This window comes from Erinaceus europaeus, chromosome 3 (genome assembly GCF_950295315.1).
Source record: "Erinaceus europaeus chromosome 3, mEriEur2.1, whole genome shotgun sequence".
Classification (NCBI taxonomy): Eukaryota; Metazoa; Chordata; class Mammalia; order Eulipotyphla; family Erinaceidae; genus Erinaceus; species Erinaceus europaeus.
The window spans coordinates 145,201,287-145,216,678 of NC_080164.1; the positions used below are offsets into that span (position 1 = coordinate 145,201,287).

The 15,392-nt window shown below is 37.6% G+C and overlaps 1 protein-coding gene and 1 non-coding gene across 3 annotated transcripts in view; both read left to right on the forward strand.

Annotated features, from left to right (window-relative positions):
* SCFD2 (sec1 family domain containing 2) overlaps positions 1-15,392 on the forward strand; it is a 421,358-nt gene that overhangs the window by 96,043 nt on the left and 309,923 nt on the right. The window lies entirely within an intron of this gene.
* On the forward strand, positions 7,883-7,952 carry LOC132537913 (small nucleolar RNA SNORD62). Its single transcript, XR_009549323.1, has one exon. It is a non-coding gene; the product is annotated as a small nucleolar RNA SNORD62 (small nucleolar RNA).

A 15,392-nucleotide genomic window follows, 5' to 3' on the forward strand; every position in this document is an offset into this window, starting at 1 on the left:
AATTAAATATTTTTTAATGAATTCTGCTATGGAAGGTCTGTAGTTGTAAAGGGAAATTAACCTAAAATTGAAATCAGTGAGTTTCTTATCTTCTTATAGTTATGACTCCTCGATTGAACAAATTTAATTCCTAGAGAAATTTGACATAATGTACATCTGTAATAGAACAGAATATGTGTGTTATTAAAATAGATTTTCATGATGAATAACAGTCAGTCTTCTAAAGCAAGGCACACATACATGCCTAGAAATGACTTAATTTTAGATTCTAAAGAGGTTGTAAATAGATGATTTACTCTTTACCTAATTGGAGTAATCATTCATCCAAAGAAAGAAAATTTCAGCTACCTGTCATACTGGCAGTAGTAGTGAGAAGAACAGAAAAAGAAGAAAATTCACATGCAGTACACTTACCTGTGGCAAAAGAAGTACTATCTTTAGTTGACAGAAAGAGAAAAAGATATAACTATTGTCTTTACAGTATTTAAAATGAAGATAATGACAGAGAATGAAGCTGTAGTATAAATGGATGTCTGTTTGAATGCAACTGTTTGTGTGGGCATATGGGATAGGGCTAGAAACAGACTTTAGTCTATCATGGCAGGAAGTCTATAGATAATGTCAAAATGTGATTTTTAAAAGAGCTGGTATAATTATAACACATTATTTAGTGACTTGATAGTGTTCCCCAGTGAAACCAAAACCAAAAATTAACCAAAACTGGTTTCTTAGAGGAATAGGAGTGAGCTTGTGAAAGGATAGGGCTCCTGTTGCTTCCAGATGTACACTCTATGTACAGTTTGGATAGAATCTTACAGATCATGTTTATGTTTCATTTTGATGAGAACATTTGTTTTTAAAACAATGGTGATAGAAACAAAAATACTCTTTAAAAATGAATTTATAGGACATTTTAGTGATATGTAACAACTGTACAGATAAATGCTTATACCATAAACATTCAACTCAATAGGTTATCACAAAATAAATATCCTATTTCTATTTATTTATTTAACCAGAGCACTGATCAGCTCTGGCATATAGGTGGTGCAAGGGATTGAACTGGGACTTCAGAACTTCAGACATGAGAGTCTCTTTGCATAACCATTATACTATCTACCCTCACTCTTATAAATGTCCTATGTTACTAATACCAGTACAAGGGACAGAATTTAACCATCACTTCAGGACCACTTTCCTCCTCTAATTTGCCACTCTGTCCTTTTGATCTTTGATTTAAATGTAACTACTTGGAGAAGTACTCTCTTAACAAAACAAATTAAACAAGCAAAAATATCATTATAATAAAAAGAGAAATGAAAAAAAAATCTGTCAGTTACTCCATTGTATTTTCCTTTCCCTCCTTAGCAAGGATCTGAAAAATTCAGTAGTAGACAGTATAAAAGTCACCACTCTTGGTTTTGTTTAGTCTCAGACTTTCCCTTTGTTGGTAAGGTGAAGGTTTCCAGAGAAGGCATTTTTCATAATCCTTTTGGTTAATTAGGCCTACTTTTTTGATGACTAAATAAACCTGACCAATGACCTGTGGGCCGTTTTGATTAATTTCCAATCTCAAATTACTGAAGACTGTATTTAAGTGATGGATGGAGTGACATGATGCCTCAAGGACTTCTCAGATTATTGTTGCCTTTTAAGAATTTACTAGAATATACTCATACTGGTACTTTCTTTCTTTGTAAGAGATAATCACAGTAACCTTGACTGTCTGGAATCTTAAAACTGGTTTACCCACTTAGGAAACCTTATCATTTTCTTGGAGATAGGTGGCAAACCCACATTATACATCCTTTTTTCTCTACCATGATGATAGGTAGGGCTCCACTCTGTAAGACTCCACCACTCCCAGTGGATTCTTTTTAGATGAAGGGTGAGAGAGGTAAAGAGGGAGGGAGGGACAGAAGGAGGAGATACATCACAGCACTGCTCCACTGCTCACAAAGTACTCCAGTATGGTAACCTGGGACTTGAACTCAGTCCTCAGGCATGATAAAGTATACAGGTTACCGGGCAAGCTATCTCCTGAGCCCTTCATTACATACTTTTAGATATCAACATTTGTCTCAGTTTCTTTTATAGACTATTTGTTTGTTTGTTGTATTATCATTCCTAGACAGGATTTTTGGAATATGGTCATATTGTTCTTGAAAATTTTATTTGACTGAACTTGTTCGACCATAACCTTATCTTCAGGATATTTAGTCATTTCCAACTTTATCAGTCAGACAAGTTTGATATTATTTATGCTTACAAGTTAAAAACATATTTTGAATGTGAATATATTTGTTTCTTGAGCATGTACTTTTAGACTTAATAATTTCTGTTGTGTTATTAACCGTGAATTGATAAGCAAGCTTTCTCAGTATACTATCCACAAAAAATCCTATATAGTGCTGACTTAAAAAAATTTTTTTTTAATGTACCATTCTAGGGATTGGGCACAAGGACCTGGGTTCAAGCTCCCAACCCCCATCTGCAGGTGGGAAGCTTTACTAGTGGTGGAGCAGTGTTTCAGGTCTCTCTCTTAGTTCTCTTTGTCTCATCATAAAATAAATAAAATAAGCTAAAATGTGCCATTCTATCCAAACATTAAGTATTACTATCTGGCAACACCTCTTTTCTATCATTTTTACATCGCTTATCCCATGTTGTTATCATTGAAGCCCTGTGACAAAAATAGGGGAGAAATCTTCATCCACACATTATAGAAGAGGAGGAGAGAGGATAGTGATTTGTATGTTGGAAGTTAGTGGTAGAATAAATGAACACTCTGACCTTGACTTCATGATATAGTGTGACAGCAGTAAGCCTGGTGCAGAAATACCCAAAGCTCAATGAAACACACAGCATTATGCTTAGAAGCAGTAAGGCATTGTGTTGCACTGTGCTGCACTGTGTAGAGCAGAGCTTTCCAAGTCACTGGAGACCAAGGTCAGTAATACAAACAAGAGGGAAGACAACAGAGAATTGCAGGGATAGCAGTGACTCTGAAAGCAGGTGCCATGTTTGCAGGGAGCAGCTCTTTAGATTCTCTTCGTATTTAGCAGCTCAACTTCATTGTTGTTTCAACTTGTATATTTGCATTTATTTATCTATTATAAATAAAACCCATCACCTTTTGTATACTCCCTGCATTCTCCCTTACTCGCCACATTCTAGCCTTCAGGAAACCTTAGTTATGTTCAATATTTACTAGTTTATTTATTTTTTTACCATTTTGTTTTGTTTATTAATCAGTTATTTCCTTGTCACCGGGGCTTCACTGCTTTTGGTCAGCTTTTTCACATAGAACAGTCAGAGACAGAGAAACAGAAGGAGAGAGGAAAAGACATGACAGCACTGAAGTGTTTCTTTGTGCTGTGGGGGCCATGCTGGAACATGGGTCAGTGCATGGCAAAGCAAGCAACTTCTTAGGTGAATTATTTTGCCAGCCTGTTTTCATCAGTTTTATACTCCTCTAGTATATTTTTTTTGTACAAATGGGGGAAATTACTTAATACATCTCTTTTTCCTTTTGACTTATTTTGCTTCACATAATCTTGAATGTCTTTTGTTGATAGTTTTCTGTGAATGACAAAGCTTCACCTTTTAAATAATAGTACTCAACTGTATAAACATATCAGGTTTTCTAAAAAATCTAACGGCTGGTACTTGATTGTTTCTATTACTGTAGCTATTGTGAGCAGGATTCAGTAAACATTGGGATAGATATAACTTTCTGTGTTAATGCCTTTATATTCTTTGGATAAATATCCAGAAATGAGATTACTAGATCATGTAGTATCTTTATCTGTAATTTCTTGAGAAAAAGACATACATTTTTTTCCAAAATGACTGCAGCAATTGATTTCAAATGGTTTTCCTTTTCTTCATAGCTTAGTTAGCACTTGCTATTGCTCCTTTTGATGTATGTCATTCTCATAGGTGTGAATTGATATCTTACTGTGGTTTTAATTTTATTTCCGTGGTAATCAGTGATGGTGTGTATTTTTTCCTAGGACTTTCTGCCATTCTTCTGTTCTCTTCAGTGAAGTGTTTATTCAGTTTTCTGTCATTTTTTATATTGGGTTGTTTTGTTATTGCTGTAAAATTTCTCAATTCCGTATGTACATTCCATTGCTTTTGTGGTCAAATTCCCAAAGATATTCCTTTTTTAAAAAAATATTTATTTATTTATTCCCTTTTGTTGCCTTTGTTGTTTTATTGTTGTTATTATTACTTTTGTTGTTGTTGGACAGGACAGAGATAAATGGTGAGAGGAGGGGTGACAGAAAGGAGGAGAGAAACAGACACCTGCAGATGTGCTTCACCGCTTGTGAAGCTATTCCCTTCAGGTGGGAGCGGGTGTTGAGTGGGCGTGGGGCTTGAACCATAATCCTTAACACTGGTCCTTGCGCACCTGTGCTTAACCTGCAGCACTACCACCCAGCTCCCCCCAAAGATGTTCTTAATGCTCATGCCATGAAACATTTCATCTATATTACCTTCTATGCACTTTATTGTTTTGAGTCTTCATTTGAATTTATTTTTGTATATGGAATTGAATTTACAGATTTTAAAAGAAGTGGTGATGCTTGAATTTTTATGACAATTTTTCTTTCCAGACACACTTTTTGCTAAACAACACTACTCCACCTCCAAGGCCTACAGTTAGAGTTCCTTGACAAGTGTCACAGCATCTTGTTTCAGCATTTAGGTACAGCCAGGGCTGAGGAGTCCCCGCCAATTCAGCTATTCAGCAGGATGGTCAGAAAGTAAACCATAAAAGGGGTGCTTTGGAGATAGAACGGTTGCAGGCAGTGGAGCTTGTTGTATCCAGAAATCCCGTTTCTAATTGTTGTTTTCTGAGTTTTGTACAGAAAAGTCTCCCTCCACCCCCTATTGCAGTGTCTTTGTTATTTTCTGTTTCTGTTTAGAGGTAACATAACATAGTCATGTTCAGCATAACTAGGAGAAAATAATTTATGAATGTTTTTAAACTTGATTTTAAAATAAATTATTTTAATGAGAGATACAGAAATATATAAATAAATATGTAGTAGATAGGTAAATAGATAGATAATCAGAACACTGCTTAGATCTAGTTCAGCTCTGGCTTATGGTAGTACTAGGGTTTGAACCTGGGACCTTAATGCTTCAGGCATGGAAGTCTTTTGTATAACATGCTGTCTCTCCTGTCCTAAACTTGATTCTTTTGTTAGCAAATTTTATTAGCTTTTATATTTAATGTTGTTCTAGATCTAAAGCAAGAAAATGCAAACCTGATAGTTTTTACTAAAAAACATAGGTTTTATGTGATAACATATTTTTATTCTTAAATACTTTTAAAGACAATATTTATTTATTTATTTGTTAATTAGCTATTATTTTCCCTTTTGTTGCAGTTATTATTATTGTTGTAGTTATTGATATCGTCATTGTTGGATAGGACAGAGAGAAATGGAGAGAGGAGGGGAAGACAGAGAGGGGGAGAGAAAGATAAGACACCTGCAGACCTGCTTCACCGCCTGTGAAGCGACTCCTCTGCAGGTGGGGAACCAGGGGCTGGAACCGGGATCCCTACGCCGGTCCTTGCGCTTTGCGCCATGTGCGCTTAACCCGCTGTGCTACCGCCCGACTCCCTTTTTAAGAATTTTATTATTATTTATTTATTTATTGTTGGATAGAGACAGAAAAATTGAGAGAGAAAGGGGAGATAGAAAGGAAGAGAGACAGTACAGTGGTTCTTAAATACTATTATGAATCTCAATTTTTATGTTGTCAGGAGCTAATTTATGTCAACGCCAAATATATATAGCAGTCTCATTTCAACTTCTGGACATGTTCATAGATAGACCCTCCTTTAACTTATTGGATGAGAAAATATACATATTTAATTTAATTTTAATCAGAGTATTTGATAACTCTGGTGTGACTTTACTGTTTCATATTTCCTTATTCAACACTGATTATTTCTTTGGCTTTGAGTGTTCAACAGAGAGAAAAAAAGTACATGGAACTATCTGTTTTCATGGCCATTTATCCTTGAGAGTGGAGAGAAAATGATAAGGTTAATAAGCACATGATGTATATAAAAGATGATAAATGATTCAGGGTAGGAAGAATTAGTATAGAGCAGCTTATAAATGCTTGATTATTTGTAAATAAGTAAATAAATAGGAATGTTCAAGCAGGACTTACTGAGATGTTGACAATTGGGCAAAGATCTGAAGTCTTTGGGAGGCCAGGAATAAGTTCTGTGGACCATCCGCATGCAGAGGTCATAGCAAAAAGAAAGGTCTAAAGTGCCAGGTATCTTCAAAGAAGACCAAACATGCCTGGCTGGCTAGAGCAAGCAGGAAAGGGAAAAGATGAGGTCACCCCTGAAATTACAGGGCTGTTTCTTCAGTTAGTTAAATAGAAGAGGTCAGAGATTGGAGATTATTTTCCATTATTAAAGTATTTTGTGCCTGTTGGAGGTTGGACTCAAGAGATGAGGAAATAGGTTGGCTGTATCAGGAGAGATTCAGATTAATTGAGTCTGGCATATGACTCTAGAGCCTCTGGTTTCCCATGTAGAATTAGGATCCTCTCATGTGTTTTCATTTCATGTTTTTGGTACCTTCACTGAGCCATTCATACTATTGCTTAGTTTGTATCTAAAATAAATTTTCAAAAATTTAATTTCCATACTCATTTTCAGCAGGTATTTATTTTTTAAATAAATTATTAACGGCAATAGAGATTGAGAGGAGGGGAAGGGAGGAGCGTGGGGAAGGGAGGAGAGGAGAACCTGAGCATTGCTTTGCCACCTGTGATACTGAGGATTGAACTGTAATACCATGGTTGCGAGTCCAGCAGCTTAGCCAGTGTATAACCTCTTGGGCTGCCAGCAGGTATTTATTGAGTGATGGTTATGGCAGACACTAGAATTGGCTTTGAGGTAATCAATGATATATAAACATTTAAGTATATAACTAGCATTCTTTTTAAAAATCATTTTATTGTGTGTGGAGGGGTGGTTAATGGTCCACAATTCAGTTGTTGACACACAGGTACAGTTTCTCATCTCCCCTGAAATTTCTTAGCAGAACACTCTTACCTACAACTTAGGCCCCTTTACATAGCAGTTAGTGTTCTAGTGATAGATTCTAGTACAATGAAGGTTGCACTGATATTCTTTTTTAAAATTTCTATTTCTTTATTAGGGGATTAATGTTTTACATTCAACAGTAAATACAATAGTTTGTACATGCATAACATTTCTCAGTTTTCCACATAACAATACAACCCCCACTAGGTCCTCTGCTAGCATGTTCCAGGACCTGAACTCTCCCCACACTCATCCCAGAGTCATTTACTTTGGTGCAAAACACCAACTCCAGTCCAAGTTCTGCTTAGTGTTTTCTCTTCTGATTTTGTTTTTCAGCTTCTGCCTGTGAATGAGATCATTCCATATTCATCCTTCTGTTTCTGACTTATTTCACTTAACATGATTTCTTCAAGCTCCCGAAAAGATGGGCTGAAAACGGTGAAATCACCATTTTTAATAGCTGAATAGCATTCCATTGTGTATATAGAGCACAGCTTGCTCAGCTACTTATCTGTTGTTGGATACCTGGGTTGCTTCCAGGTTTTGGCTATTATAAATAGTGCTGCTATGAACATAGGTAAACACAGATCTTTTTGGATGGGTGTGTTTGGTTCCTTAGGATATATTCCCAGGAGAGGAATTGCAGGGTCATAGGGTAGGTTCATTTCTAGCCTTTTGAGAATTCTCTAGACTCTCCACAGAGTTCACTGATATTCTTGCAGGTATCCCAGAACAACTCCTCCAGTTTATTTTTGTGTCTAAAAACACTAGTACACTTAAACAAGTGAGAAGTCTCAGTGATGCAATTCCAATAGCAATCTGTGGACTTAATAGCAGGGAGGTGAAGAGAAAAGGGGAGGGAAAAAAATAAAAGTGAGAAGCTGTACTGCCCCAAATTATATTATATTATTTTTTGCCACCAGGGTTATTACTTGGGCTTAGTGCCTGCATGATGACTCTACTGCTGCCAGTAGCCATTATGCTTCCTTTGATAGAAGGTGAGAGACAGGGTAAGAGATAGAGAGGAGAGATATTTACAGTAATGCTCCTCTGCTTATGAAGCTTCCCCCTTGTAGGTGGGGACCAGTGACTTGAACCCTGGTCTTTTCACATGGTAATGCTCTACTAAATATACCACCACCTAACTCCTCCGTAATTTTATAGAATTAGAAACAATATGGTATTTATAAATGTTATAGTGTTAAATTTTATAGTACTATTTTACTGGGAAATTAAAAAAAAACACTTTAAAGATTAAAACAATTCTGATTACCGTTGAAAGGAAATAAAAGCAGTTATGCTGTCTCCTCATTCACAATATTTGTGCCCTTCCACAATCATGTATAGAAACCTGTGCCTAGGGATACAGTATAATGGTTATGCAAAAGATTTTCAAGCCTGAGGCTCTGATGTCCCAGGTTCAATCTCCAGCACCACCATAAGTCAGAGTTGAGCAGTGCTCTTATCTATCTATCTATCTATCTATCTAATCCTGTTAAAGTAAAATAAAATAAAATAATAAAAAATAGAAACCCTAGCCATTGACATGATGGCATCTGACAGTGTGGTGTTTGGGAGGTCACTAAGTTTGAATGAGAACATGAGGGTAAGAGCTTCCTCCTGGTATAAGTGCTCTTCTCTCCCTCCACCATGTGGGGATGTACCATGATAGCACCTAGAGGGCACAGAAACAAGGCAACATGGTCCACAAGCTAGGAAGAGAGGTCTTCACCCAAACCTGCTGGTGCTGGAACCCTGATCTTGAGTTTCCAGCCTCCAGAACTGTGAGGAATAAGTATCTACTGTTTAAGCCACCCATCTGTGGTTTTTGATTAAAGCAAACTCAGCTGAGTAAGATAAGTGGATCAGTTGGGGAGGGAGGAGACAACCTTCTAACTTGCTCTCCCACCATGATAACTGCCTCCTTATTGGCTTCATGAGTCAGAAAGTTAAAGTCAAATGTAAATGGATGGCTTCAGGCATAGTTGGATAAAAAAAAAAAAAGTTGCTTAGAAACCTATCTTTCTGTTTTCTGGTTTTACTGTATTTGCTTCATTTTTAGGTAGACTTCTTTTTTAAAAAATTTCTATTTATAAAAAGGAAACACTGATAGAAACCATAGGATAAGAAGGGTACAACTCCACACAGTTTCCACCACCAGAACTCTGTATCACATCCCCTCCCTTGATAGCTTTCCTATTCTTTAACCCTCTGGGAGCATAGACCCAGAGTCATTATGGGGGTGCAGAAGGTGGAAGGTCTGGCTTCTGTAATTGTTTCCCAGTGAACATGAGCATTGACAGGTTGATCCATACTCCCATCCTGTCTCTCTCTTTCCCTGGTGAGGCTGGAATCTGGGGAAGTGGGGCTCCAGGTCACACTTGGTGGAGTCATCTGCCCAGGGAAGTCCGGTTGGCATCACTGTAGCATTCGGAACCTGGTGACTGAAAGAAGATTTAACATATAAAGCCAAACAAATTGTTGACTAATCATGAACCTAAAGGCTGGAATAGTGCAGATGAAGAGTTGGGGGTCTCCTTTTTTGTATCTAGTAGGCCTATTTTAATTGTATTCCAAAGGGCTCATGACTATACTTGTGGTTTTTTTTTTTTTCTTCTGAGCCTGACATCTGATATGCAGGTGGGCCCAAATTATTGTCTGGGGAGATGATGTCATGGCTGGAAAAAGGACCAGAAAGCTGGATCAGGGAAGAGAGTAGCTTCCAAATATGGGGAAAGTATATAAATATTGTTGACTGTAAACCCCATCGATTTGATCTGATCTGGGGCCCATATTTAACTTCTTTAATGATGGCAGTAATGGGCTTACATTCTCTGAGCTTAGAACTAGGGCAGAAAGAATGTGCTTCTTTCTCATAAATTTGAAGAAAAATTTCAGGGGTCTAGCCACTGGTGCACCCGGTTGAAGATACAAGTTACCATGCACAAGTACCAGGGTTCAAGGCCCTTGTCCCTACCTGCAGGAGGGATGCTTCACGAGTGGTGAGGCAGGTCTGCCGGTGTCTACTTTTCTCTCCCTATTTCCCCCTCCTCTCTCAATTTCTTTTCTTTATTGTGGGGAATAATGGTTTATAATCCACAGTAAAATACTAGTTGGTACATGTGTAACATTTCTCAGTTTTCTAACTATCTAACCCCCCATCAAGGTGGTCATCTGCTGGGCTAGGCTGAGGGTGTTTCTTCCTGGGTACATGCTCTCTGGGTTGGAGAGAACTCGGCCAGAGCCATCCTAGGCTGCTGCTTACTCAGCGATGTGGGAGAGGAACTAGGAACTCTCGTGGCTGAGCGGGAACGCAATGCAGTTCTCCTTCATTGATCAGATACAACACCTTTTATATATCTCTTTAACCGGAAGTGGCAAATGGGGAAAGGAAATGGCTAGGAGAGGGAGCAGAGCAAAAAAAGAGTGGGAACATAGAAAGCTTCCATAGCAGCTGTTGAGAAGGTTCTAACCAATGGGATTAAACCAATACCCTGCAGGCAGGGCAGGTCTCAGGCAAAACAGTGATTATGTAAATAGGCCACATCATCAAGCAATGCAGGGGACATGGCGTAATGACAGACAGTCATCCACATTATGTTCCAGAACCTGAACTTTCCGCCCACCCCAGAGTCCTTCACTTTGAGCAATGGATGCTGGGCAGGAAAAAATAAGCTGCTGCCATGCTTAGCATAGACAATTAAAGCACAATTAATGTACTTGGATCCTGTTCCTCCTTGGATCAAACCTTTTTAAAGCACTGTGTTCAAAACTGACTTTATGAATTGAGGAAACTGATCTATTGAAACTGATCTGATCTATTCTTTTTTTAAAAAAAATATTTATTTTATTTATTCCCTTTTGTTGCCCTTGTTGTTTTATTGTTGTAGTTATTATTGTTGTTGTCGTCGTTGTTGGATAGGACAGAGAGAAATGGAGAGAGGAGGGGAAGACAGAGAGGAGGAGAGAAAGCTAGACACCTGCAGACCTGCTTCACCGCCTGTGAAGTGACTCCCCTGCAGTTGGGGAGCAGGGGTTCGAACCGGGATCCTTATGCCGGTCCTTGCACTTTGCGCCACCTGCGCTTAACCTGCTGCGCTACAGCCCGACTCCCCTGATCTATTCTTTTATTGATTTTTAAAAGGCACCAGTGAGTAAACTGCTCTCAGTATTACATTGTGCTTAACTTTGGGGTGGGGGGTGTCTTTGTTGAGTATTCATTATAAGGATGAATCAATGTCCAATCTAGTGATACTGTCCTATACCTGATCTCTCCATGTTGCCATGTTGAGAAAGGATCTGGTTGAACATAGTTGTGTTCAGATTGGCTTCATTATGATATTGGCCCTTGTTTAGGTTTATTTTGAAGTTGGAAACGCATGCACACATTCACACACTTTCTGAAACATAAGAACTTTCTCCTTTTGCCTAGTTCCAGTGTGGTTGAACTGCTGTTCCCCACCCCCGCCCCCAGCTGTGTGAGACCAAGCATTTAAACTGTCAGCTAAGAGGTCCTTTTAAACTTGCAGAAAACAGTGAGTTATAGCATAGATAAACACACATTGGAAGCTTTTTTTTTTTTTTTTTTTTTTTTAGAATTTTGACTATATAGATCACTAAATCTTCCATAAATCATGTTTGTTTTTTCCTTTTTGTTGCTGAGTAAGCATGAGATTAAGGTTTTAACTTTATTCAGTACTGCTTTTTTTTTTTTTCTCCCCTCAGATGCCATTGAACCATTAACCATGTGATGTTCTTCTGAGTCATTTCAGTATTTCACTCAACTTTGCTACTGAAACACTTTTATACCATGGGATCTGTGGGCTAGAGCTCATGATCGCATATCTTCTCTGAGGATCACAGAGCTGCCACATTGAGATTTATCTTAATGTTAAGGATATCTGGGTGATGGAGCAGGACTATCTCCTGCTATTTATTTTTTTCTTTGGAAAAAGATAACTTAAATCATTTATTTTAAAAATACTTGTTTATTAATGAAAAAGAGGAAAGGCTCATCAAATTTGGGACATCATGCTTGAGAGCCTAATGCTTTATCCACTGTTCTACCTTTGGGCTAGTATTCATGTTATTACTATTTTAATTTACTATTATTATTATTATTATTATTACTGGAGCACTGTTTAGCTCTGGTTTATGGCAGTGCCAGGGATTGAACTTGGGACTTTTGATGCCTTAAGCAAGACACTATTATTACATAACCACTATGTTATCTCCCCTGTTCTATGCTATTTTTATTTTATTTTTGTTACTTATTTTAATTTTATTAGTGACTTAATATTGATTTAGAAAATTATAAGATAACAGGGGTATAATTATGTACCTTTCCCACTACTAGAGTCCTGTATCCCCATTCCCTCAATTGGAAGCTACAGTAGTTCTTCTAAGGTCACAGATATGGGTTGACTTATTTCTATAACTACCTGCCAGTATTTTTATGTATTTGTCCATTTTTTCCCATTGTCCCATCTTCTCTTCCTTTTCAAGTCCCACCTACACCTATTACAACTTCCAAATGTCCCTTTCTTTTTCCTCTTCTCTCTCTAAGTCCTGATGGAGGTGGAGTTCAGAGCCCCCTGTTCATCTCTTCCCTATCATTTCTCCCCTGCTGGGAGTGTGAACCAAAATTCTTTTTTTGGGTGCAGAAGGTGGGAATTCTGGCTTCTGTAATTGCTTCTTCACTGAACATGGGTGTTGGCAGGTTGATCCATACCTGCAGCCTTTTTCTGTCTTTCCCTAGTGGGGTAAGAGCTGTGGAGAGGTAAGGTTCCAGGACACATTTATGAGGTTGTCTTCCCTGGGAAATCAGGATGAAATCATAACATCTGCAACTTGGTGGCTTAAAGACAGTAAGATATTAAGCTGGACAAAATGATTAATGAACAGAAACCAAAAAGTAGGAACAGAGCAGATGAGAATAGGGATCTTAGGATGGAAAGAAATGTAGAAGTCTATTTTAGTTATGTTCCTAGGGGCCTATGACTTTTGTAGTTTTTTCCTGAGTTTGATAGCCAACATGGAATTAGCTAAAATGTTGTCTGAGAATTTGGTGTCAGAGTTGAGAAAAGGGCTAGAAAGTTGGATGAGGGCAGAGAGTAGCTCCCAATCTTGAAGAAAATCTATGAATAAAATCAATTATTTACCCTGTCAACCTGACCCAGGGCCCATATATATTTATATTTTATCTTTGAGTCTCTGTCTATCTGAGCTTGTAGTTCATGGTCACAGCTAGGAACACTCTGGCTGAACTTATTTCAAGACCAGTCTTTCTTTGAGTAACAGAGGAGGCTCACCCAGCCTCCGTTTGGAGAGTAGAGGAGTCCCTATTGTTGCTGCTCTACAGTGAGTCCTAGAGAGGCTTACAAGAGAGCTTAATGCTAATATTCCTGATAGAAGTGACCAGTCAGAGTGGAGAGAAGGGTCTATTAAAGGTCCTCTATGTTATTATTATTATTTAATTAATTAATTAATTATTGTATAGAGATCGAGAAAAATTGAGAGGGCAGGGAGATATAGAGAAGGATAGAGACAGGGAGACACCCACACCCTGCTTCACCACTCATGAAGCTTTCCCCCCTGCTAGGTGAATACCAGGGGCTTAAACCTAGGTCCTTTTTGCACTGTAATGTGTGCACTTAACCAGGTGCCCCTCCATGTCCCCCCATATTATTTTTAAACAGAATTATTTAGAAGTTTGGAATATATACTATGAATTTCCAGAATCACATAAAATGTACTATTTGGACGTAGTCAATATTAATATGTAGGTATATTTCTTTACAGATGTTTTTATATGTGTGTATTTTTTTTTTTGAGAGATTTATTTTTTATTTTCTACCAGAGCACTGCTTAGCTCTGGTTTATGATGGTGTGTGGGATTAAACCTAGGACTTTGAAGCCTCAGGCATGAGCTTCTCTTTGCATAACCATTAAACCATTTTCTTATCTACCCCCTGCCCACACCAGCCTCTTTAAATCTCCCCCAGGGTTTGGAAACAAGATGCTTTTTTACTTTTAAGGGAGCTGTGATCAATCTTTCTCCCTTAAGGCAATAGTTCTAAATAATAAATAAAGTTGTAATTTGATGAGATTTTAGGTGGCATGGTAGTCTCTTTGCATGACTATTAAGCTATCTCCCCTGTCCTGTATTTTTGTTGACTTTTAAGGATGTTTTATAATTTTTTTATTCAGAGAATTAAATACTTTCTATGAGATCACAGTGTTGTAGAGACATTATAATTTTTAACTATTCTCATTGTTTAGATTACTATGTAATGCCCAGGTTTTTTTTGTTGGAAACAAGACAGGAATGTATATATTTGTGCATATCAGCAACTATTTCTTTTGTATTCTCTCTTCTAGCTCGAAAGATACGTACATTTTAGGCTTTAGATACTTAATGACAAGATGCCTTCTAGATTGTACCCATTAAAACTCTAAAAACTACAAGCTTGTCCATTGCTTTATACCATCAGCAGTATTGCTGATTTAATAACAAAACAAAAAAATCTGCAGATTCATGCTAAAGCAATGACTGTTCTTTTCCTCTGCATTAAAAGGACTCCTTTATTCTTTTACATGTATTCAAAAGGTCAGCACAAATTATAAAAAAATAATAAAAAATCTGCAAATTCATTTCTTTCTTTCTTTCTTTCTTTCTTTCTTTCTTTCTTTCTTTCTTTCTTTTTTTAATTCTGACAGAGCTCATGAAGCTTCAAATGTGCAGGTGGGAGCCAGGGTCTTTAACCTGTGCTGTTATACATGTAACATGTACTCTGCCAAGTGTGCCACAGCCCAGCCCCTAATCAAAAATATTTTTCTCATTTTAGCTCACATCTTCTAATTGTGTAATTAATGGGGATTTTTTTGGTTTGGTTATTTTGTTATATATACACATATATTCATATTTTGGGAAGTGCTCAGTTTTGTGTTGGATAGTAAGCCAGCTCCCCCTGGCTTCTGCTTAACCATATGCCTATATAGGGATAGATTTAATCCCATTCAAAGCTTTGGTCTATTTACATAAATCACTTTTACATTTACATAAAGCACTCCCTCCAGGGCATTGGTGGTTCAGTGATAGGATTCTCGCCTGCTCCACCCTCTCCTTGTCACACTCTGATTTTCACCAGTCACTTTTCTCTCCACCCTCTCTATGTCACATCCTGTTTTCACCCTACTTGGCAAGTATATATAAAGACAGCATTGTGAGTTTTACAGTACTTGAGTTTAGCTTAGCTCGTCTTAGATTGTGCTGCGTCCTGCATGAATAAAGAGATACTGC